Below are 25,801 nucleotides of genomic sequence, written 5' to 3' on the forward strand. Positions count from 1 at the left end.
TTTAGCTTTCCTGAAATTCAAATTGTGACATGCAACGCTACCAACTTGCGTGCATTTCCCCCATAACAATACTGTGCTTAATAAAGAAAGATCTTTACAAAAAAGGGTAGCAGGCGCCCCTCTCTAGAAAAACATGGCATGATGACCTGTTCTGTGGTTGGTTCCTCACTTGAGCGTCCGCAGGCATCGCTTTTTACTCACTACTTTTCACAAAGGAGGAATATCCATTTGCAGATCAGTCTTTGTCCCACCCAAAGAAAGATCTTTGCCGCTACACCTCACGCATTGAGACCATAATAATGGTAAAAATGCTTCTAACACTTGAAATGTGTTGACTGGTGGAACAGACTTGCCTCACGGTGCACATATATCCTTTGTGATATAAACACAAAGGTTTGGTGTCAGTGGTTGCTGCAGCATGACAGAAAAAGAAGATGCAAGCATGACCAGGCATGTTCCAATTGTTTCCCTTACCCATCTTTTGGCTAATGAAGTCCTTGCCGAGGCAATGACTGAGGCGGCGGTCTCAGTGTTTGCTCTCAACGCAGTACAATCAGGCTCCCGGCATCCTATTGAGAGCTGCCCTTTGCTTAACACAGGAGGTTGGAGATCGCCCAATCAGCTTTAGGGAATTGCCTTTTATGAATACCATGAACTGGGAGAAGGAAGCCACATTGACCGCAGCTGTGGAACCAACCAAAGATTTTGGCACTTTGTTACTCTTGTCTCCTGATCGGTCACAGTGCTTCATGAAGATAAAGTCCAATTCTTAACCTTAGTTCATTTCAACTCTTTAAAATCAACAATTACCAGGGAATCACATGACCCAATGTCTTCCCTCCAGAAACCATAGTGCAGGGATGGAGGGGGACTTGTAATTTATTTTTGATTGCGTGTTAATGCCTTCGGATGAAAGCTCCACTCCCAACCAGCATTTTGCTGAACTTCATCAAGGTCACCTGTGGCTCCAAGCTTACTATCGGCTGCCTTTTGTTGCCTATGAACCAGAGTTTGATTGTAAAACTGCACTTGGACTGCCTTTGTCCATGTGACTGAGGCTGTAGTTTGTCACTTCAGTAATAAGCATCCCACTCATCTTACATCAACTCCATATCTTCTCCCTCGCCCTAATATATTGCATCCATCACCAGTGCTCCTACTGGTCCAGCTCGTCACCTCCTTACTGTCAACAGACCCCCACCCTCCCAACACAATGCCCCGTAGCTCCTCCCCAATAGTGTCCTCTCTTTATACAAAAAGAAATCCCTGCTAGCCACAATGGCCTCTATCCCGCTCACGTTCCTTCGGATGCCCCCCTTCATGCCGTCTCCATTGCACTCTATGCTCACATTTGGGGTCTGGAATGCCCAATCTTTCTGCGGTCAATGTTCCTTCATCACGTACCACTAATGCTCACCCCGCTGCCTTGCCGCCTTGTGAATCACAGAGACTAGGATTTCTGCACCTGATTCAGCAACCCCCGCTTCCTTACACACCCAAGCTGCCACCATCGCCCACACCTCCCCCTCCCCTAGAAGATGTAGGGGGTGGTCAGCTAATGGCTCACACAGCTCAGCAATTTACCCCTTTACACTTTCAACCCCAGTCATGTCATTTCTATTCATTACCTGCCAACATCTCCCTCCCATCTCCCTCCCCTTCCCATCCGCCTGCTCGATCGACGCCTAGGCTCTTCTTCACTCCTTCCCAAACCTTGACCTTGTGGATCACCTTGCCCAATGAAACCGCTATACTCCACAAAGGAGATTTCAATCTCTCCAAAACGTCACCCTCATCAATTTGAACTTGACTCCCTTCTCGTCAGACCACTCCTTTACCTCACTACATAACCTTCCCAATCATTGAAAGGGGACATTTCCTTTCTTTAATCTTTCTGTCCTCCACGATTCGCTCCTGGCCCGATCACTATCCTCCACTTCTTGATCACCATTCCCCTGCTCATCTCTCCCATCTACGCAGGACTTTAAACCCAACTTCTTAGAAACCAACCTAGCTCACATCCAATTCTCCCTTCGGTCGCTTATCCCTCCCCCACCCTTCCTGTATTGATTAGGAATTTATTTAGGACTTCAGCTAGGTTCTTTACTGCCCCTTGATCTACACCATCCTTCCCATACCTTCACTCCTTCCACCCTCCAGCCCCAAACCCCGAATTAATCCTCAAATCCAACTTATCAAAACAGATCTGCAAGCTCCCCTTCAGAAATGTTGCAAGGACCTTATTAGCCCCCCTGCCCCTTCCGCTCACCCAAAACCCTTCTTTCATCATTTCCCTTGACGTTTCAAATATTCCTACTTTACCAATCTAACCCATCTCCTCCGCATCAGTGTTTATCCACTTCCTAAGCCAAGCACACCCCTTCGCATCCTAGTGCCAACTCTTCTTCCAGGTCTGCCAATGATAGAACTAAATATTTCACATGCACACTTGCTAAAATCTAGGACTCGCACAGCCCTCCTCCCGGCTTCTTCTGCCCCCCCCACCCTCACATATCTCCACTACATCCCACATTCCCCCCCACCTCCTTCTTAACAGATACCCATTTTAAGGTGTGCCACCACTTGCTGTGCACCACCAGAACAGTTCCTCTTCAAACATGTTATAGAGCTTCTCCTTTTATCCTTTTAGTTGCCCCTACCTCTCATCAATCTTCAACTTCTCTCTTTCATCTGGAATCTTTCCTGCCTGCTTCAAGGTAGCTACTGTACCACCAATCCTTATAAATCCCTCAAATGACCCCAATAATCCTGCAAATTACACACCCGTCTCTTTCAGACCCCACTAATCGAAGAGTCTTACAAAAATAGTCTCTTCAATAGAACCTCCTACTTTGGCAGCAACAACCTCGGACTCTACAATCGGGATTCCTCAACAGTCATTCTACGGAAACTGCCCTAACCCAGGTATCTAACTTTCTGACTCTGCCCACCATAGGAAACTACCCTTGATCCTAACACTACTTGTTCACTCAGTTGCCTTTGACACAGTGGCCCACCCTTCACTTAATTCTCTTTCTGAACTTGGAATCCACTCCACCACTCTGGTCTGAATTACCCCCTTCTCCATTACAGGGAACATACCCACCTCATACTCCACTCCCCTTCTTGTTGGCATCCTTCAAGACTCTGCCCTCGGCATACTACTCTTCAGCCTCCACACCTCTTCCCTTGGCTGTTTTATCTCTTCCCTTTGATTCTCCTACCACCTTATCACAGATCACACAACCACCTTTTCTACTTTCACTCCCCTGCTATCCATCATGCATTTCTGTCTGCCTTTCTGTGATTAATCAATGGATGGCTCTTCGTTGTCTTATGCTCAACTAGAGACCAAATGAATTATTTTCCCTGCATCAAATACCACCCTCTCTCCATCCCTCTTCCATATCCTTTCCAACAGATCAACTTTGCTCATACCAGAAAGCTTGTAACCTAGGGGTGCTCTGGCAGAGACCTTTACCTACAACACTATCTCTGCCCCTTCTACGGCTATCGGAATTAAATTCCTCATCAGTAAAATCCTCCCACTCCTCACTCACTTCTCTGCTAAAGCCCTCCTACATTCATTACTACTTAGTCACCTAGACTACTTTGCCACTCTCCATCTGGGCCTCACTCCTACTCATTCTCTCCCCTTGAAAAAAGTTCTAAACGTCATACCTGCAGCCACTATAATCTCCCCACCTCCAATCCCTGCTTCCACACCAAATTTCCTCATTGCCAATCCCTCTTCGAATTCCTACTGTTTGTATTCATATCTATCCATGGAACTGTACCCGTCCCCACCCTAGCTGATGTGATATCCAGCCACTCTCACCGCAACCCCAACTCCTTTACCCTCCTTCAATTTCACTTTTGCTCCTTCCTTCAACATACTCCGCTCCACTGGCACTCGCTTCCGTCACAGGTCAAAAAAACTCCATCCGCAATCCTCATATTTAGTTCTGCATCACATTCTCAGCCTCAAAGGCACACCATCTCCCTCCTCCCTCAAAACTCCCCTTCACCAACTACCTGTCCTTTGTTCCACTATATTTACAATGAGGTAATTACACCACCCCTGCACTACTGTACACAGGCCTTGCTCCAACTCTGGTTTCTGTTCCATCTACTCCCCTTTACACACTGGTCCACATGCTAATCACCTTTTCACTCAAGAATGGCACTTGTTCAGGACTGTCCCGCTGACTATTGTGGGTTATGTCTTTAGAATTTAAGGTCTAAATACCAATTTACTGTAATATAATATAATTGCACGATAATGGTGAGTTGTTGGCCACAGCTTCCGGTTATCTTCAGTGACGCGCACCATGCCAAGGTAAGAGGAGTGCAATTACCAAGGAATTCCTCCCAGAGAAGGACTGGTCCCTCCCTGGGTCTGTGCTAGGACCTTGGATTACCTCATTTTGGGAAGCAAGGGCAGAACATCCTGTAAGACACTGCTTCCTTATGTGGCACTGCAGCTAGACTAGTCAGGGAAGTTAAGGATTATTCTAGCCCAGCCACAAGTGGTGCCTGGGGAAGCAGAAGAACTATTGATGCCCAGAGACATTACCTTTGGGTGTTCTGAAAAGACACTGTGTTGGGAAGGTGGACACAACCATTCTGGCACAACTCTGATCCGGTTTCTTTGCTGATAGCACAGAGAATGTTCAATGATCTTCAGCACAAACACTTGCCAAGCGAATCAGATGCCATGGAACCCTTGTGGGACTTGGCTATTTATCTGCTCCAACTTCAATGAAACCTGCCTAAGATTGCCTGCAATAGAACTAGGAAAGGAATATGGCCCGTCGGCCGGATGTCTTTTCCCCATGCGTAGACTTTCAATATGGTCAAGTCTATTTCACAGAGGGCACCCATCAAGCCAATGAAACACTGCAGTTCCCTTCCGATAGTGTTTGACAAGGCATCAATGTTCTTGGGTACCTTTCCAGAGGTCCTGATCCACCCCGACCCCAACAGGAGGCTGTTCAGGACCCCATGAAGCCTGGCCTGGCCCTTGGCTGGAGCGCTACTGAATACCGACACTTGGAAGAGTGTCTAAATATGTTTAATCCACAAACTGAGTTAATTAGATTCCATAATATACGATAATTAAAAGTTAAAACCAAAAGACCATATGAAGCAATGATTGCGATTGCTAGATTTTGTGTAATTATTTTCCACCTGAATGCCTTACTGGCATTGAGTACATGTGTAGGAGTTTTTAAAAAAAAATCTTGTACATTGTGCTGGTGTGTGGCCTGTATAACTCATATCTTTTGAGATTAAGCTACCTAAAAGGACAGCAGAAGTGGACATCAAGAACACGAGTGCGATCATAAGATGTGCGTCGGTAACAGTAAAAACATGTAGTAGTTGTAATTGTGATCCAAAGGACTTGGTTACAGGCCATAGAGATGCTCTTGTAGATTTAGAATGTTTCATATTGTTGCAAAACATGAAACTCGTTTAAAAAATGTTTTTGCAAATGGTGGATTTGGAATGAAGCTAAAAAAAATAAACATAATAAAAAATAAAGACCATGTAAGAAAGAAACTGTCCCAATACAAGATTTAAAATCCTGAATATTCCCAGACAAAACCACTGAATACGCTAAATCGCAGCAAGAGTGGAGTGCCACAATCAGACATCAAGTTGCTTTATAAAATGGAAGACCGACCGAGGGTCAGGAAGTAGATCGGTCAATAGCGCGATACTAAAAATAGAAGACGTTTTGATTACTAGTGGAAATCTACAGACACTTGGAGACCTCCAAATGGAACATCGGTGGCCTGAATTTCTCCCCTTTCCTCCCCCTGGGCTACAGTGCTCTTCTGCAAAATGGGAGTGCCTGCTCCTATAACAGGGTCTTATACGTCATTCATATAGCAAGACATTGGTCAGACCTCCGGATGTAAAGACCACCTTGAAAATTATAAAAGTGAAGTCATTTGAGGAAGCCCCCATCCCTACAGGGTGATGGTATTATTGCAAGCATCCAATGAAGCATTAATTACAAATCGAAATTAACCCTTCATTTTTCATTGAATATATATTGTGTGCATTTGGACCAAAGACAGGCATTCCTGTTTAAAATGGTCACGGAATTTTGCATGGCCGTTCCGACAAATTTAATTGAGATGGCAGTAATTCCCTTCCTTTTTAGGTTCTCTTTAGGTTATCCTATTTTAATGAGCCCCATTCTCTCCTTTTCAATCTGCTGCAGTCGACTCCAATGGTTAATTTATCAATGTGACAGGCGTGATGTAGACAGGCTCAGTTGATATAGATGTATTTTGCAACTAATAACAAATTCGGTTCAAAACATTGGGAGCATGTTCCTTCACTGTCCGGCTTCTTGGTGTGACCCCAAAAAAGTTCAAGACATCCTGCCGGCGAGAGTTGCCCAGCGAAGCCCCGCCGTCTTCTCCTTTAGCCAGAGTGGTACTTAATATTCTGGGGAGAACAATTACAGAAGGTTTGAAGGACGCAGGGGCCGCTTCCCACTGTGGGATTAAAGGATTTCTCTCAAATTCTATGGGCCCGAGCTCTTTTATCATGCAACATCGCTTGGTCTGATCGGATTAACGATGTCGCAGAGTTCCAATGCAAAGCGCCTCGCGGATTATTTGCTTTACATATTAATATTTGCAATGAGGAGCGGGAATGCAAATACGGCAACGGAGGATAGGTTTGTCCCTCCGGCACAAAATGGTGGAAGGACGCTTCCATGTTATGGAAAAATGCTGCAGAAAATCTAGGACTATTTGAAGTATAGATTTGCTATATTGGTGAATCAAGCGATGCATGACACTTTATTCTATGTAACTGGTTTTATTATCTTATAGGGGTGCTATGTAAATGGACAGTTTTAATGCAAGAAGTATTTATGGATTAAAAACAGATTTCTCCGAGTTGTGGGAATTTTTATATTTGAATGGATTGAATTTAAGATTTTTTTTAAACCATTAAATGTATAATGAAAAAGTTATGTAATTATAAATAAAGGTTGCATGAGGTATGATTCTATATATATATATATATATATATATATATATATATATATATATATATACACACATATATACACACACACACACACACACACACACACACACACACACACACACACAGGAGGAACAATCACAAAAGAACATACAACAGATAAGAAATCAGATTTGATGGGAAGCAGTGAGCTTCTTGCAAGGGGTGGAGTTCAAGTGACATTCTGAGCAGGGTGTGAAGGGGAGTCAATGGAACAGAGGACACACTGGAAAATGACCCCTGCAGTATTTCTAACGTACAATGTTTCCATGAGGATGTAGAACTGTGCAAATATGCAGCTGTCCCAAGTTTCAAATCTGAAAAACATACCGGTTCTTTCCATTTGACCCATGCACGACCTCTCACAAAATGTTTCCGGCTCATTGCGTCGATTGCATAATGCAACTGTAAATGGATTTAATACGTACAACTTGGGAGATTTTTACCGATGCAGACATTTTCGGCCACATGGGCTCGAACGATGGTGCAAAAAAAAAAAAAAAAAAAACACCTATAATGCCCCTTTCATAGTTTCCCTCCTGGGCTTTTGTCTAGGTGTGGGAAAGGCATTTGCCGGGAACAGCCATAGTGGTATTAATTGCCCATTGTTTGAAGCAGGTGCAAAATGGAGCGAGTACCGAGGCATCCAATAGCAGTGTCTAGCAAAGCTTAAAACTTATGCACAAGCCACAAATATTGCCTTTGCCAATGCTTGCTTTAAACAGGACTTTAGTGAAAGACACACATAGTGCTTATAAAGCGAGTGGCTGAAGGCAGTCCTAGTAAAATATTGTTATTACACCAGTAGCTGTTTACAGCTCCAATTAAGACATTAACTCTCAGAAGACTGCTTTGAGCAAACCCTGGCAGGCACTATGAATGGAAAGCCTGATGGTAAGGCTTGATTAAAGCGAGCTCAAGGAGTTCCCATGAGGAGGACCTTTGGGCGGGCAGAGGCAGGAATGGGTGGGAATGGCCATCTGGATTAGCATGGCCATGGGCAGGCAATGGGTGGGCACATAACCAAACACCTCCAGACTCTCTCCCTCCTCATATGTCAATCACCTTAGATGTACTCCAATGCACACCTAATTGGCCAAACTAAAAAGGGTTTGTTGTGGGACTCTGGACTCAATACGCCTGCATGCAGCTGTGGAATTCGTCAAATTGTAGATGCAGATGTAAGGCGGTGTGAGCAAAGTGTGGAATATGCTGGGGAATGGAATGCTGAGCCCGCGTGCTCTCTACGGCTAAGTTATGAGCTAGCTCGCCGACGAATGGGAGGGTCCGACCCCCCTACCTTGTTGCGCGCCTGTAACTAAGATGACGCAATAAGGAAAACATGCATCTTGCTTATTGTGACCTTCAATCGTCAACTATCACGAGCAACAAGTACTCAACCCTACATCAGGCCTCAAAGTGTGTGCTCGCCACTAGCCATTGGCTAGTGCTCATTGACACTTGGCAAGAATGAAATGGTGTACGTGTACATGTGCAAAATTGAGAGGTTGAGGGGATTGATTTTATGCTATTTATTAATTTGGAACTATACATTTGTAACCCTGACTTACATAATGTAGCAGTGGTGAAATAGAGGAGGGGGGGGGGGGCAGCAGCAGGGTAGCGTAGATCAATGCCCCACAGCCAAAAAGTACCTGACTCAATTGGCCAACATGTCCGACAAAATCTGCCCTGCACAGCATTTTGCTCGATTTCAACCAGCAAGGGGGAGAATGATTGGCCAAATAAGCGATCACTAAAAAGCAGTCTGCACCAATGTGATGGAAAGAAGGGTCTGACTGCATGAAAGCAACAGAGCAGCCGACATGCACAAGTCAAGAGACAGTGGGAGCAGTGGGGTTAGGGCCTGGTCATGTTCCGATGGGCTGGGCACATCGGTTGACTGCAGCAGCGCCCTGCAAGGTATCCAGTAAAAATGTAGCCAACAAAAAAGTAGTCAGTGAAAACGTTGTGGTGAAAATACCTCTGCAGTGAAAAGACTGGCAAGCAAAAATAAACGCAAGTGAAAAGTATCAAAAAATGTAGTGCTGCAAGGGTAATTGTTAGGGGTAAGGAGGGTTTAGTGGGCTTGGGATTGCCTGGTTTAGTGTTAGGATAGAGGTTTGTGTAAGCATAGGGGTTAGATTAACGTTGTTGGGGTTTGGTTAGTCATTAGGATAGATTAAGTGCCAGGGTGAGTGATGGCATAGGCGTTAGGGTAACGCCTAAGTGTTAAAGAAAGGGATCCAGGGGTTGGATATGGCTGGAGATGTTGGCATAGAATAGCATTAGGAGTAACCTGGTGGTTAGGGTAAATAAAGCATTAGGGTAAGTGTTATAGTTGCATTTAGGGTAAGGCTTATGTTGGTATTACAGCAAGGGTTTGCGTTAGGGCAAGGGCTTTGCAATTTGTCGTGAGCTGGTGATGGGGTTCGAGATAGGTTCACTGTTCATGTTCTATTTATTTTGCTTTGCATCATCTGCAAATATATTTTAGCGCACCGAAGGGTTAGTGTTCTGTAAGAGGTCACGGTAGAATAAGGGTTGTAATTAGAGTTAGGGGGAAGGTTTAGGAATGTAGTTAGGGCGATTGTGGTGATTTTGTTAGAGGTTTTGGTCAGATTTAGGGTTACAGCTTGTACTTGTGTATTTAAAATTTGCTTATTACTGGCAACATTCACAAGTTACATTGCTTGTATTGAAGGACTACATTTTTCTAAATTACTTTTTGCCAACTACATTTTCCTAGGGACATTTTCACACAGAACCCCGTGCACAGCGCCTTTTGATTGTAGCGGACGACTACGGTGAGGCCGGAATCACCGCCAGTGCCTGCTGGACACCAGTGCAATTCGGGTTACAAACTAAGTTGATCTTGTACATGCCCCACCCCCCCCCCCCCCGTGTTTGATCTTCATGCTAGTTTGGTGGGAATTACCTCTGCCGCCTTAGCCTTGTGTGTTGTGTACTGCGTGCTTGTGAAGGTATGAGTAGTTTGATGCCAAGTTGCGCCCATAGGTGTTACATAATAAGGAGGTGACCGGGGTCAGGTCACAACCACCATTGGTCTAATGGGGCTTTGCCTCCCAACCCCAGAAATCCATCGCCATTGTTCTGACTGGCCCCTGCACACCTTCAGAACTGCCCGGAGAAGGACGCGGCACAGATCATCCACAGGGCCCGGGGCCTTCGAATTTAAAGGCCAGGCCATTACTGCGGCAACACTTTTCATTCTCAACAGCAACACTTTTCATAGACACAATATTTAAGGTAATTGAAACCGTGATTGATGGGACATTTCAAGCTGAAAGCCCTGCTCACCCCCCACCCCCCCTCACCAGCTGCAATTACCTACACAATCTCCACCTTGTGGGATGTATTTACCCATGCATCCGAGCCCTACCTCAAAACTGTGCAGTACTGACATGAAAACATCATGATGGCCAGAGCTTCCCAGAAAATGCACAGGGAAATGCAGGAAGAATAGGCTGCCACCCATTTTTGCCGATGTTATGGGCACAGAAGGACACTGCCTAAAACCACCATTGGACTACCCGCACAGTAGTCTGAAACCATTGGGAATGGCAATGCTGATTGCCAAATGCAACCTAGAATTGTGGGGAATTCATTCTTAAATCCCAAAAATGGGTGCAGTACCAGTACTCACCACTATCCAAAAGCCGGCGTTTTAAAACCACCCTGTGTTCCTCTGAAGGCAAGCCAAAGTGTCTATTTTAAACATTACAATATGTGCAAAATATTCACTGAACACCAGCAGACATTTGGCAGAATGGAGTTTTGTGTGCCTACAAAATCTGGGAAATGAAGAGCCCAGAACCATGCTTATAACAAAACTGGCCCAGCTATGGAGTCAGCAGTTTAAGTTGCACTGGATTTAAAGACACTAAAATCGAAAAATGTTTAGATTAAATGAGTGACCTATGTTTGGTGTCACATGCCTTTGTAACTGTTGAAATGTCATAGTTTTGCACTTAGAATCAGCATTCTAGCTGCATATGTAAAAATGTTTAGTTTTATTTGAATGCAGGAACTGGGGAACAAAAAGTGACATTTTATCTGAAACCTGGCTTAAGGAACTGAATTCTGCCTGGCAACTACCCCCATCAGGAGTGAAACTTGAGTCACAGCTGTGTTCCCAGGCCTAGCTGCCCTTTTGCTGCTCACACTAAGGATATGCCATCTATCTGATAATTGAATTACCTGTGCTCTGCAGGAGAGTGAACAATGCAACTCCCTTCACCCAGGCAGAGGGTTTATTGAGAGGATCATAAATGGCTTCCTCTTGAACAATGAGCCTCTCCTGACTCAGGCAAAGGTTTTATTACAGCAGTCGTAAAATGTAGCTTCCTCTTGGCAGAAGCTGGGAGGAGCACTGCCTGTGAGAGCAAGCTGGCTTGGCAGAACTGGATAAACCAGTATTTCTACCTTGTGCTGAGAGGAAACCACACCCCTTTGGAGCCAGAACATAACTCTAAAAAGATGAATAACTCATAGAGCGGACATGTGAAAATTTTATAAATGATACCATAATTCTTGTGATTTTTCTGCCCACAGTTTAAGAGGTTTTTAGAACCGGTGGTATGTTCAGGGGGGTGTTAGCGGAAAAGTGGATATTACTCTAAATGTATGCATGTTAAAAGTCTGAAACTTCATCAGTTAATGTCCATACTCCCTGCGCACATGTATGTAAAGTTGGGTCAATGTCAGAAATTGAAAAATCAGTTAAAAAGTCAATTATGTGCCATTTCTGAATGCAAGCTCTTAGAAACAGCAGATTTGGACAGAGACATGGCTAAATTCAGCCACACCATGTATATGTAATTTCAAGCAACTGTGTAACTGTGAAATATGTCTTTTATTATCAAATATAGAATGTGTGCAATCTGACAGAGGAGTGTCCTATCTGCAAGCCATAAAATGACATCCCTCTGACTCACAGTTCATTCCCCAATCAAATGATAAATGGAAGTTTGACCAATTAGAAGCTGAGAGAGAGGTAGGGTCAGTGATGCTAGAACACACCCACATTCTAAACACATAAAAGCAGACAGACAGGACAGATAGGGACCTTCAAAATCCATCTGCCGCTGGAAGCTCTGCCGGAAAAATCCATACTTTACCTCCATCAAACCTCCAGAAAGCCAAACTAGAGACTTCAATCTATCCAGAACTAAGAGACCAGACCAGAGAGAAAGCAGTGCTGTACCCAGAGAGACCCAGACCAGCAGAGAGAGCTGACCCAGATCACTGTGAAGTGCAGAGGCCAGACCAGACCAGACCAGAGTCTAAAATCTGACCAGATCCGTGGCGTGGCCCATTTCACTCAAGAATATAGTGTGAGTACCTAGAAAACTGTGCAGATCCAATCTCCTAGTTAAAATAATATAATTCAATCCTATTTTAATCTAAGTAGAACTGTCTCCTAACTGTCACCTGTCATTTGCAAAGCTGTCACTTGTCATTTCCTAGTTGCAAGCTGCACGTGTCTTTTTGAACTTTAAAATTTCAAATCTGAAAAACGACCTTCACTAAATCGCTCATATCTCCGCAACCGTTTGTGCTAGAGACTTGCAGTAACTTTCATTTGGAAGATGAGATCCTAGGCTTTCCTAGGACCCCAAAACGATAGAGATAGTCCTTGTGGTTCCTCTGTAATAGCGCTCGGCGCATCCGCGAATTTTGCCGCGATTTGCAAATTTCTTCATGTTTAAAAACTGCTGCTGCTTGCCTTCCATTTGCCAGAAATTCGTTTAACCTGCTAATCATTCCTGAATCATTGCAAGAGTGAGCCTGAGCTAATATTAACTAGATACCACTCACCCTGAACCTCTGAAAGGGAATTAAAAGCATTTTTAGCATATTTTTTAATTCATTGCCAGCACATATCAAAGCAATTTGGGCCTGTGTTTTCAAACTTCTGTAGTCTAAGCTTGCTGGGGTGAACTGAATCACATTTGATTGCATTTCTGAGAACTGTGTGTTTTCCTTCCATTTCCTTGCCTTGCATCAAGGGGGGGGGGGGGATTGCCAGAGAAAAGTGATTACATTGTTTGGTTGAAATCATATTGAGTATTTTCTGTACTGCAATCATTGAATATTGCATCCACCTGAGCTTACATAAAGCATCCTCTACCACGTTATACTTTTGTTCCTATTTACCAGTGTGCTACCTTATCCATTTCATGTCAACTCATTAGTGATTATAAGAAGTGTGCTAGTGCCAGATTCTCCGTTGTTGATCTTTATCATATCAGATTAAGTGTGCTATTCAATTATTAATTTATTATAAAGTGTGATATATATATATTTTAAATTATCAAATAAACCTTTTAAACTTGCAAAACAGAACTACTTCTTGGCTCAGTGGGGTCAGGGGGATTCCAAGAGAGGGGTGTTATATAGGGGTAGTCATCCAGAACGCATGAACTGGACATAAAGATATATCAATAAGGGTTTTCATTCAGTATTATAGACTAGGCGTTGACTTAGCTGTAGTGTTGAATTGAATCCTCTTACAACCTGCTTGTAAGACATGCTTAATAAGCCACAGGTGGTATTAAGTACACATGTTAGGCGTGAAACAGATCAAACTAAAAATATATGTATTATTGACAAGAAGTCAGGTCTACTTCAGAATGTTAGCACGTGCATGTCGTTGGAGGGCTTGGAAGGGTAAGAGGGGACAATAGACAACTCCCCCTTCACTTCTGTCAAGAAAAGCTTGAGCAGAAGAGCTTCACTGGAACGCGTGTAAAGAACTAGATGCCCCGACACCTTATTTGGGCAAGTACAAAAATTACAAAATAAAGCCACTTTTTTTGTTTATGTTCATGAGACCTACTAATTTAACCCACAAAAAGGAAAGTGGCTTGGCATTCTGGGACTTGTAGTTTTTATTTCAAGATGTGGAAAATACAGCCACAAGGATATTCTTGACATAACACGTTTATATAAGGCTTTACGTATAGTTGCGATGCTTTAGGCGATGTCTTTACTTTGTAAGTGACCTCTATAAGACTAATATTGTAGTTGCTGTAAGTCAAAACAAATGTGTATTAACTAAAGCTAGTAAAGTATGTAGTCGTTTGCCCAACCTGTACAGCGGGTTGAAATCCCGGCGTCACGCCTTAAACCTATGTGATTTTAGGCACATAATGTAGTCTCACTGTGCCTTAAATGCAAGAGATGTTCGCCTTACAAGTGATTCACTTTATGTAACCTGCCAGTCATCCAGATACTATGCACAAAAGGTGCCCTTCATAAACCTGTCATTGGCCCCAAGGCCGCCACTTAGACTTGGGTTATTGTGGCACTGCCCTTCCCCGTCAGTCCTACATTCCTTGATTTGGCATGCAGATAAATTCTCACCAGCCTGTAAGTGCACCAACCTTTCTAGTCTAGTGGACTGATTGTAACTAAACCAATATTAATGACCCCCAACACCCCCACCCCGTTGCTGCCAACTAACCGAGAAGCTTGGGCCGTCCAGAGCTCTGCCTCACAGGGCAAAGCCACAATATCTTTGCAGTGCCCTGATGCGATAGGTTATTGTGCCTTTTGCAGCACAACTTGTGCCATTGTCATGCTTTCATGGTGCTCTGGTATTTTCAAGTGGTGGGGGGTGTGAGACTTGCATACGAGCAGAGCATGGTTGGTGTGGTTCGGTATTGTGTGCAGCTCTGAAAAGATGGGGGCTCTTGTGGCGTGTACATTTTGGATATTTTTGAGTTGTCTGGAACGAAGTCTACTGTGAACTCCAGGTTGATATTAAATGGTTTGTGTGGCTGACTGCATATCTGGCAGAGGGGTGGTTAAGGAGAGTGTGGAGTGTTCTGTTGATGCATCTGTGGTTGGTTGGTGAGGGGTTTAGGGACATTTAGTGTAGGCATAGCTCTTAGGGTGCTAAACTGGACTGTTTTGGTGCTGGAGTCGTGTGTTAGGGTGGAAAGTTGAATGATCGGGATGTTTGTTATTACACCTTCCTCAGCAGAGCTCCCAACAACAACTCGGGACAACCTTTTTTATTTTGTGAACGCCCTAGTTGGTCACATTTGTTTATAGCCATGCATAACAAACTTTCTCCAGCCTTACTGCCTTGTTATGCTATCTTATGTGATGTGCGGCTTGGCTATACCATGGCACAACTTCAGGGCCCACAGGTAGTAAGTAGTCTGTTGCTGGGGAACTCCATTTTACAGTGTAATGCAGAAGGACCGCAATTCATTGAAGAAACTGACAACGGCCCACACCTCTCCCCCACTGAAACCTATGGATCGATTTGTTCTCTGCACACCAAAGATCCTGTGCCAAGTAGGCACGGGTCTATGGGCTCCACTGCTTGAGGGGCCCAGTGCCGGCCAGTGGGTAATTAGGATTTTTGATTTGTGCCCAGATTTCACCACAAACAAATTGAGTAAAGTGAAACTGTTACGTTTTGCTGGTTTATTTAAATGTTTTTTTTAACTAAACATTAACAATTATTAATATTATTATTGTTTAGTTTTATGCGATATAATTGATTTTTAAAATAGTTGGTTGGTAAAGTATAAAACGTATTAGGAGATAATTTGCGAGGGGGGGGCTAGTGAGCTCCACAGGATTTATCCGGGCACTGCCAAGATCCTACAGTGGAGGAAGCACAGATGAAGATGAATTGGCATGACGTGGGCCCAGACATGGAACAGGAATCCTGCCTGAGAGCAGAACTAACACTGATTTGGAAAATCATGTCTTCCAGGTGAAATCATTTGAGTGTCTGAGACAGGTCACTGCCAACCGTGGACCAAGGGCCTGGATGTCTCCAACTCTTCCACATGACAAATGCAAACAGCGCCCCGATACTACAGGTCGAACGCACAGGAACCAGGAAGCCATAGATAATAGCAGCTAGCTCACCTGAGGGCATCAAAGCGCTGTAATAAAAGTTGATATCTTTGCCTACCACGTGGTACTCAATTTAGCGACCTCGGAAGGATGAAAGGAAGAGTGTCCCCACCAGGATTCAAATCCGTGTCCACAAGCTACGCACAGATGTCAGAAACGAGCGCTCAACTTGCTGTGCTATCTGACCAGCTATCCATAAGTCTGGAATCAAAGTCAGAAGGGTGCAATGGAAGGTGGCACAGGACGCCATCAACTCGTGACTTGTGCCAGCACACTGAAGCAACTAGGACTGAACATACAGCGCTATATACCACACACACAGATAAAGTGCAGCTTATTCGTCCTTTGCAAAGAATCCACCAGGTCGTGAAAAACATTTCAGGGAAGTGCCCCAAAGCACACAACTGCTCTTCATGGCAGGTAAGTGAACAAAGTAATAGCGCTTTGTCACGTGGTGCAACGGGGTGAGAATAACGTCTACACTCTCTACGGCAACCCCCACTGGCCCCTTGCAGAACAGAACTCAAAGAAAAATCAAACCAAATACAAGTCAAAAAGACCCGCTTCTGCACATCTTCTAAGACGTGCCCGATCTAGTATCCGAGAGTCCCAGCAACACGTCAGAATAAGGCCAGAACCCCCGATGCACGACAGTCGCCACCGCCTGTACATTGGGGCCACACAGCCATTGCTTTGTAGCTTTGCCACGTCAGTCTCTAAGGTGAACTAATGCCCACGTACCATAGCACCCACAAGTTGCCCTCTTATTTACTCCAGCCCCTTTCCCCGCCATATTCTTAACGTTTCTGCAAGTATGCCCCCTCCCTTATACCTTTCAGGACAAGGAGAAAGCATGAATGTTCGAGTGGAAAAATAAGGGTCCATATGCACGATTTAGCGCCTTGATGCCTTTGGGCCATAGTTTGCGCTTTATAAATCCTAAATATAAAAACTGATTCACAAATCCATTCCCTTCAGTGGCCAACACTGACCTGGCATGCCGGCCCTTCAGGCATCGACCCATTGCTCTACAGGCAAGTTAGAGCCTGTCCTTCCAATTTCTCCATGTTCTGTCTCTGGCCCTCACCATATTTTACTTCCACCCATCCCCCTTGCATTCCCTTCAGTGGCCAACACTGACCTGGCACGCTGGCCCTCTAGGCGCCGGCCCTCTAGGCACCGCCCTATTGCACATCAAGCACGTACACTGACCTGGTATGCCAGCCCTTCAGGCACCACCCTATTGCCCTTCAAGCACGTACACTGACCTAGCATGCCGGCCCTCTAGGCACTGTCCTATTGCCCTTCAAGCACGTACACTGACCTGGCATGCCGGCCCTTCAGGCACCGCCCTATTGCCCTTCAAGCACGTACAATGACCTGGCATGCCGGCCCTCTAGGCGCCGGCCCTCTAGGCACCGCCCTATTGCCCTTCAAGCACGTACACTGACCTGGTATGCCGGCCCTCTAGGCACTGTCCTATTGCCCTTCAAGCACGTACACTGACCTGGCATGCCGGCCCTTCAGGCACCGCCCTATTGCCCTTCAAGCACGTACAATGACCTGGCATGCCGGCCCTCTAGGCACCGCCCTATTGCCCTTCAAGCACGTGCACGGACCTGGCATGCCGGCCCTCTAGGCACCGCCCTATTGCCCTTCAAGCACGTACACTGACCTGGTATGCCGGCCCTCTAGGCACCGCCCTATTGCCCTTCAAGCACGTACACTGACCTGGCATGCCGGCCCTTCAGGCACCGCCCTATTGCCCTTCAAGCAACTACACTGACCTGGCATGCCGGCCCTCTAGGCACCGCCCTATTGCCCTTCAAGCACGTGCACGGACCTGGCATGCCGGCCCTCTAGGCACCGCCTATTGCCCTTCAAGCACGTACACGGACCTGGCATGCCGGCCCTTCAGGTACCACTCTAAAGGCAAGTCCGAGCCTGTTCTTCCTATTCCTCCACGTTCTGTCTCTGGCTCTCAGCCAGTGCTGGAAACAGAATTACTGTTGGGGAACCTCCTCACCACACTTCCTTTGCACAGAGGGGGATGGAGGGAGGGGAGTTGTGGGCAGAACTGGAACCAGATTATCAGTGGAGTGGGAGGGACTGAGGGGCGAAGATAGTGCCAAATGATGTGCATGCCTCGAATATAGGATGCTGGCTGCTTTGCATAAAAACAAAGTGCATTTTGGGAACATTATAATGACCACCAATTTATCAAACCTGTGTGCTAGGAATACAAACGCTAATTCCTTCTGAGCATGGAACACGTGGTACAGTGCTCATTTCCTCTGTCAGGATAGACACACTGACAGTAAAACGTGTGCAACGCATGACCTATGTAGAACTTTGACAGTTTCATTGTTTGAGGTGAGCATAGGACGAGTTTGCGGTGAAGTCGTTGCATATCGCGGCTCAGCAGGGCGCATAGAAACACTGACACTGTTACTCTATGCCAGCAGCTGAGCAGCAATACTCAACTAGCGCCATAAACCCAAGTTGAGGAAGCTTGCAGCAGTTTATTGACACAGTGAGACTTGCAGCTTGTTTCCTAAATGCTGTGTCTCAGACACAGTGTTCAGGTGACTCACTGCCTGCAGTCAAGGGAAGAGTTTCCTCAACTTGGGTGAGCATTGGGCTTCCGGCAAGAGCTTTTTTGCTGCAGCGCAGTTCTGTCTTGTTCACGCTCAATTCCTCCCCTGCTCTCACCACATTCTACTTCCACCCTTTCCCTTCAATAGCAACACTGAGCTGGCATGTTGGCTCTTCTGACACTGCTCTATTGCTCTACGGTCCAGTCTGAGCCTGTCCAGGGAACTCCTCCATGGTCCTTTGCTGACGTTCTAACCATATTGTACTTCAACCCATCTCCAACACATTGACGCATTCTGCAGTGGTCCTGTGCAAAATTCGTAAAGTAAATCTTTACTTCCATGCCCCCCCACTTCAAGGCTACTGTGGTGGACACTATGTTATCCCTACCTTTCAACAGTCACTCTCCCCCGCCCCCATCTCTACATCCCACCCATTTTCCAGCATTACTTGCTGTTCTCCTTCATTTCGCTCCGGTCTTAGTATGCTATGTAAATTGGACAAAGGGTGACATGGGGACAGGGGCACTCCAGAAAAAGTAAATTAAAAAAATCTTAAGTGTCACTATGCCTGAAAAATGCGAGGAGTGCACAGGACCAAAAGCCAAGACCTTTCCCCACGAGCCACTGTGTCCGGGAGTGAGCAGATCGTTAAAGCATGTCCTTACCTAGACAAGTTGATGTTGGTTGGAGGAGGTGATGATGGAAGTCATCGCCACCCCGTTCCTTACTAGACCACTGCACAGCAAAGCCAGACTAACATCACCACAAAGCCGCCTCCTTTTCAAGTTTCTATTGCATGATGGTACAGGTTTCGTGGTAGGAGCATGCCTCTCAAGGTCGGAAGCAATGAGAGGCAGCCATTTTAGGTCCAAACTGAAGTAAAAGGCAGAGTATGGCGAATTCTAGCTTTCAGAGTCACCAAGAATGGTTGGGAGACATGCATGCAAAATGGCCAGACACTCCAACAACTAGCATGACGACGCATGACGACAAAGACGCAAATAGTTCTCGTCAAACTAAGACTGCAAAGCAGTCGAGGTGTTCGAAGACGGGAGAGCCCAAATTTGATAGGCAGTACTGGCCTTTTTGAATGGCTGAAGGCCAACGGAGTTTCTCTAAAGGTTCCATTAAGTCAGACTTTAACACTACTGTTACAGCCCTTGGGGTGAAGAAAGGCGTGCAGCACCCATTTTAAGGCCGAGCACCCACGAAATGATTCAAGACTTGTCCGTTCATTATCCAGTTCCTATTCATTTATGGTCAGGTAAATAATTGTCACGGATCCTCTCCCAACCACCAAAACCTCAACACTACACACAATGATTACCGCACGGTCATACACTACATTGCTGCATAGACCACCCATCTTGAACCCAATCTCTTTGCCCCAGAACATTGGATAAGTCCAAACGGCACAGGTGCAATTCCAATAATTAATGATACTTTTTTATACAGCGCTTCATGTCTGTCACTCCTGCTCTTAAGTGCTTTGATAGTGGCTGATGTTACTTTATTTAAGGACATGCATTTTGCTGAACTCAGAAAGAATGAAGGACTGAGCTTGCCCTGCTGGGATTCGAACCTGGGACTGTAGTTCGTGCAGACATCCGGTCAACCGCTTAACTTGCCGTCCAATTTCACAGGCAAGTGTGCAGACGTGTAGGCTTTGGATATTCCAGAGCACAGCGTCAAAATAATGGAGCCCAAGCAAGGGGGGGCTTGCGGTCCAAACAGTACAGTGCTGCATTTCAATGTTAGATTTATTTATTTATTTACTGTGCATTTGTTAGGCGCTTATACATCAAGTCAATTCTGTTTCAAGACGCCCACAGGCCAACAGGGAGGGAACATGGGATTGAAAAATAATGAACACATTGGAAGATGCAAGACAAACCTACTATGCTTTGTGAGTATTCAGAACGTCCAAGTGCAGTGAGACGGAGGGGGTGGGGGGAGTAGTGGGGTGTTGGGGTAAGTGCTGGAATGTCTGTTCTTGTGGGTGAACAGCAGATGAAGTGCATCGTATGGCAAGTGCTATAAGTGCAAGCCTACAAGATTTAGGCCGGTGGGTGCCAAGACAAGTGATGAGAGGTAGGTAGAGGCTGCGGGGATTGGGAATGGGAGGCCAGGGCCCCGAGGATATACAAGGGCGCTGGCCACCAATCACAGCGACTGTGAGATCAGCAGAGGGACGGACGAATAGAAGGAGGTGGTGAAGAGGAAAGTCTTGAGGAGCTTCTGGAATTTGAGGAAGTCCTGCTCAAGATGAAGAGGGAGGGGGAAGGCTTTTTACATAAGAGGGAGCCAGCTGAAGAAGGTGATCTGCTCCAGCCCTCTCTTTAGCGAAACGCTTTACACACAGATAGGTTTGTTTGTTTGTTTGTTTGTTTATTTGGTATAGCGCAGAACCAAACCCGAAGGGGTAGCTGGGCGCAAACAGTACAAGATTACTTAAGAACTTAGTTACAGGAGAAATACAATTTATGCAGTTCGCAGTTAAATCAAGAAAAGTGCAGTTTATACAGTTCACGTTAGATCAAAGGTAAGTATAGAAGGAAAGCAGAAGGAAAAGAAGAAAAAATGCGGAACTACGGTTCAGTCTAGTTGATCGGATGTCATTCAGCTGGTTGCAGACGTCTAGTGTCTATGTGGGAGGGGAAGGTCAAGCTAAGTGTCATTGGCATGGATCCAAGTGAGGACTTTTCGCCTGAAACTAGAGTAAGGTTGGTCCATTCTGAGATCCAAAGGGAGTTTGTTCCAAGTTTGCGCAGCTATGATTGGGAAACTAGAGCCGCCGGCTGTACTCTTTTTGTATCTAGGCATCACTAAGGTGAAGGCGTTGGTCAGTCTAGTGGGACGGTTTGAGGTTCTCCTGTGGATTCTATTGGCCAGATAAGGGGGGGGGCAATGTTGTTAAGACATTTGGAGGTGAGGGAGAGTATTTTGAGGGTGATCCTGTCTTTGATTTTTAGCCAATGGATATTTTTCCTAAAGGTGGAGATGTGGGCTCTGTTAGGAATATTTAAAGCTACTCTGATAGCGTTATTTTGGAGAGTTTGTAGTTTGTCAAGGATATACTTGTTAGAGCCTGCATAGAGGGCATTGCAGTAATCCAGCTTGGATATGATGAGAGCATTGGCTAATGTGATGCAGCTAGTCTCAGTTAGAAAAGGTCTACATGCTCGGATCAATTTGCAAGTATATGCCGTGGAGGATGCTAGAGAGTTCGTTTGTTTTTTGAAGGTGAGCGTTGAGTCAAGATAAACCCCGAGGGTTTTGACTGCAGGCATCACTTTGATGACGTTATTGTCGATGTTAAATGAGGCATAGTTAGGGTCAAGTTTTTTGATAGCCAACGCTGAGCCAATGATCAGTAGCTCAGTCTTGTCGTCGTTCAGGCAGAGGCCATGGGATGCCATCCAAGCCTGAATGAGGAGATATATCTTATTTACTAAGTCCGTGTCTTCCAAGAAGTTACCCGAAAGGGGGATTAGAATCTGAGTGTCATCTGCGTAATTAGTGTAGACAACACCCAGTCTGTCCAGCTTATCAAACAGGGGCTTAGTAAAGATGTTATACATCGTCGGAGAAACACATGATCCTTGGGGGACACCGCATGAAACTTGTATGGGATCAGCGGCTGCTGAGGGGGAGAAGACTCTCATTGTCCGGTTTGCAAGGAAGGATTGTACCCAGGTTATGGCATCACTTGAGAAATGAGCGGCTGAGCTTAGGTGATTGCATAAGACTGCATGATCTACCAAGTCGAAGGCCGCAGATAGGTCAAGGAGGAGTAGCATCGCTGTTTTACCATTGTCCTTCAACTCGTCAATTTGGGTCTTGAGGTCAATCAAGGCTGTTTCAGTGCCATGAAGGGGGCGGAAGCCAGATTGCCGTGATCCTAGTAATTGTTAGTTTCTAAGTAGTCCTGGATTTGCAGGTATGCTACTCTGTCTATAATTTTAAGTAAGAAAGGGACAGTAGTGATGGGTCTGTAGTTAGTTGGTATAGCAGGGTCAAGTGTTTGTTTTTTTAGCAAGGGAAGCACCCAGGATTGTTTGAGGTTGTTAGGTACTAGATTAGACTTAAAGGATGCATTAATGAGTTTCGAAATGAAGGGTGCTAGGTCTCGAGCTGCATCTTTTATAATTTGGGCCGGACAGTTATCACCTTTACAGTTGGAGGGTTTTAGAGATAGTATGATTTTTTCTGTCTCCAATATGGATATTTTTCTGAAGCTAAATAGGTGAGGGGTGTTAGATTGGTTTGGGAGGAGCTGAGGTTGCAATATGGGTTCTGTAGGCAGGAGCAAGGAACCTTTTTTGTTAGCAATTTTAGATTGGAGCAGGCTGATTTTACCCGCCAGGGCATTTTGTATATTAGTGCACCAGGGCTTGTTTTTAGGAATGTTGTCAGGTGGGGTTATGGGTGTTTCCATTTCACGGAGGATGGAAAATAGCTCCTTAGTGTCTGATTTGGCTTTGGAGATTCTGTCATTGAAGGTGTTTCTTTTAGTGCTTATGATTTCCTTTTTATACTGTTTGGCGAGGGTGGCTAATTTGGTTTTGTTCTCCTCAGTGGGTGAGTGTTGCCAGATAGACTGCAACTTTCTTTTTTGGATTCTAAGGTCTTTCAGGTATGGCGTGAACCAGTTGTTAAGGTGACAGAGTTGTTTACTTTTGCGCAGCTTGGTAGGGGCAATCGAGTCAAGTGCCTTGATCATAGAGCTGTTATAAGCTTCTACAAGCAACGTAGGGTCTGTGATGTTGTCTAAGTTATTGAGAGTAGGGAGAAGGTGGGGTAGGAGTTGTTCTGATGTGATGTCTTTTTTACTTCTGGTGGGAAGTGGCGGGGCCATGAGTATAGGTTTGGGCCGGATAAGGTCTAGTGAGGCATTGAATACAATTAAGTGGTGGTCAGTCCAGGATTGTGGTATTATGTTGGTAATACTGATGTTACAGTTCCGATCAGCAACCCAGTCTAGGGTTCTACCTTTGGCATGAGTAGGAGAAGAGACTTTTTGAGATAGGGCGTAGTCATTCAGGAGTGAGGCGACAGATAGGGCATGTTTGTCGTTGCTGTCATTAAAGCCCAGGTTAAAGTCTCCCAGTAATAGTATTTGATCATGGTCTTTAGTATTGTTGGTTATGATACTGGTTATGTCGTCTTCAAAGGTTCCCAATGGTCCAGGAGGTCTGTAGATAACATGCAAGGTGAGAGTCCGGTTGCAAGAGAGGTGCAATTTGGCAGTAAGGAGTTCACAAGATGAGAATATCAGGGTAGTAGCTAGTTTGATAGGTAAGGTAGCTTTATGAATGATGGCTAGGCCGCCACCTTTAGTGTTAGGTCTATCGACTCTTAGTAGTTGGTAGCCGTCTGATATAGCTAGCATGATGGCAGGGCCAGCCGCGTCATGGAGCCATGTTTCGGTTATGACTAATAGGTCTTAGTTTTCATTAGTTAGGGTGTCCGAGATCTCAGTAGCATGGGCGACCATGGATCTTGCATTAATGAGAGATCCAATTATTGATAAGGTACTAGTTGGTTGAGTCGAGGGGGGTTGTTTATTTTTAGTGGGGGCAACTCTTTGTGACGGTGGCTGGTTAGTAGATATAGGAACAGGGCGAGGGGTGGTAGGTTTGGGGTATTGCGAACGTTTGTTTGCTAGATCGATATATCCTCTGTGATTGTGGTAGGAAGATGGTTCATGAAGACAGGACAGTCTTGCCCTCAATCTCATGTTTCTGTCTTTAGCAGGGTGTGAGTCCGCGGTTGCAAATGCCATGGTGGTAAGGAGGCTCAGGGCAATGTGTAGAGATTGGTAATGGGTGATTTTCATTCTGGTAGTGGACAGGGATGAGAGGGTGGGCAAGTCCAGGTTCAAACTAAGGGCGTGGACTAGGTTGCATGCAAGGGCGTGTAGCTGGTGGTTCGGTGCCAGAGAGGTCTGAGCAGTCTGTAAAGAGACCTGTATATTGGCAGTTAGGTGATCTAGGCGAGAACCAGGCTAGGTTCTATGTGGGCAAAGCGGTGGCAAAATAGGCAAGTGTAGAAGGCTAGCTAGGTAGTGTGTCACCTAAGTGTGTCAGGGCGACTAGAAGCACATTGAAGTATATAAAGTGGCTAGGGCAGTGTTATACCTAATGACAACCATAGGGCAGGGGCACAAGTCAGGTGAAGTACTATCTGCAGCAGCACAGATTAAGGCAAAGGTCAACTGTAGTCTATTGGCGACCATAAGGCACAACACAAATTGAGGCACAAATCAGGTAAAGTCTAATGGCAACCATAGGGCACAGCACAGATTGAGGCACAGGTCAATTGTAGTCTATTGGCGACCATAAGGCACAACACAAATTGAGGCACAAATCAGGTGTTGCCCGACCATAGTTAGAGGCAACTGGGAGCAGCACATGCCAACTTGCACCACTCTGGTACTGAGGCGAGGAAGAGGCAAGAGGACATGCCTGACCCTCACAACAGTACCAGAGTGGTGCAATCAGCATGCACCACTCCCAGTCGCCTCTACCTTGTCCCAGTACTATGGTGACATGAATGTGGAGAAAGGTAACAGCTTATAAAAGGCAGTGGGAAGGGAAGGTTGTTCTGGCATTCTGTGCACGGCCCAAAGCTTTCTCCGAGTGGCTTCTCTCAGGTATAGTTACATGCTTTTCTGACGAGCATTTCTGACATTCAGAGCACCAATAAGGTTTGGCTATTGTATGGCTTCTCTCATGGGTAGTTTGGATGCTTTTGTGACTCAAACATTTCTGACGTTTGGAGCACTGATAAGTCTTGGCTCCTGTGTGGCTTCTCTCATGTTCAGTTAGGCTGCTTTTCACACCAAAGCATTTCTGGCATTCAGAGCACTGATAAGGTTTGGCTCTTGTGTGGCTTCTCTCATGGGTGGTTAGGTTGCATTTCTGACTGAAGCATTTCTGACATTGAGCACTGATAAGGTTCGTCTCCTGTGTGGCTTCTCTCATGGGTGGTTAGGATGCTTTTCACACTGAAGCATTTCTGGCATTCAGAGCACTGATAAGGTGTGGCTCCTGTGTGGCTTCTCTCATGGGTAGTTAGGCTGCTTTTCACACTGAAGCATTTCTGGCATTCAGAGCACTGATAAGGTGTAGCTCCTGTGTGGCTTCTCTCATGGGTGGTTAAGCTGCCATTGTGACTGAAACATTTCTGACATTGAATGCACTGATAAGAATTTCCTCCTGTATGGGTCCTCTCATGTTTGGTTGGAG

At 45.4% G+C, this 25,801-nt stretch overlaps 1 protein-coding gene across 3 annotated transcripts in view; it reads right to left on the reverse strand.

The window, feature by feature from the left end:
• Positions 1–25,801, reverse strand: part of NEK6 (NIMA related kinase 6) — an 884,175-nt gene that overhangs the window by 356,731 nt on the left and 501,643 nt on the right. The gene's annotated exons all lie outside the window — the stretch shown is intronic.

This window comes from Ambystoma mexicanum, chromosome 8 (genome assembly GCF_040938575.1).
Source record: "Ambystoma mexicanum isolate Mex_15411 chromosome 8, UKY_AmexF1_1, whole genome shotgun sequence".
Taxonomy (NCBI): Eukaryota; Metazoa; Chordata; class Amphibia; order Caudata; family Ambystomatidae; genus Ambystoma; species Ambystoma mexicanum.